Genomic DNA, 939 nt, shown 5'->3' with positions numbered 1-939 from the left:
TCATCTCACACGCTAGTAAAGGAATGCTCAAAATTCTCCAAGCCAGGCTTCAGCAATACGTGAACCGTGAACTTCCAGGTGTTCAAGCTGGTTTTAGAAAAGGCAGAGGAACCAGAGGTCAAATTGCCAACATCCGCTGGATCATGGAAAAAGGAAGAGAGTTCCAGGAAAACATCTATTTCTGCTTTATTGACTGTCAAAGCCTTTGACTGTGTGGATCACAAGAAACTGTGGAAAATTCTGAAAGAGATGGGAATACCAGACCACCTGACCTGCCTCTTGAGAAACCTATATACAGGTCAGGAAGCAAGCTAGAACAGGACATGGAACAACAGACTGGTTCCAAATAGGAAAAGGAGTCTGTCAAGGCTGTATATTGTCACCCTGTTTATTTAACTTATATGCAGTGTACATCATGAGAAACGCTGGACTGGAAGAAGCACAAGCTGGAATCAAGATTGCCGGGAGAAATATCAAGAACCTCAGATATGCAGATGAAACCACCCTTAGGGCAGAAAGTGAAGAGGAACTAAAAAGCCTCTTGATGAAAGTGAAAGAGGAGAGTGAAAAAGTTGGCTTAAAGCTCAACATTCAGAAAACGAAGATCATGGCATCTGGTCCCATCGCTTCATGGGAAATAGATTGGGAAACAGTGGAAACAGTGTCAGACTTTTGGGCTCCAAAATCTCTGCAGATGGTGATTGCAGCCATGAAATTAAAAGACGCTTTCTCCTTGGAAGGAAAGTTATGACCAACCTAGATAGCATATTCAAAAGCAGAGACATTACTTTGCCAACAAAGGTTCATCTAGTCAAGGCTATGGTTGTTCTGTGGTCATGTATGGATGTGAGAGTTGGACTGTGAAGAAGGCTGAGCGCCGAAGAATTGATGCTTTTGAACTGTGGTGTTGGAGAAGACTCTTGAGAGTCCCCTGGACTG

The sequence above is a fragment of the Bison bison genome, unplaced genomic scaffold, assembly GCF_000754665.1.
Source record: "Bison bison bison isolate TAMUID 2011002044 unplaced genomic scaffold, Bison_UMD1.0 scf7180017864290, whole genome shotgun sequence".
NCBI classification, from domain to species: domain Eukaryota; kingdom Metazoa; phylum Chordata; class Mammalia; order Artiodactyla; family Bovidae; genus Bison; species Bison bison.
This window is presented reverse-complemented; position numbering follows the sequence as displayed.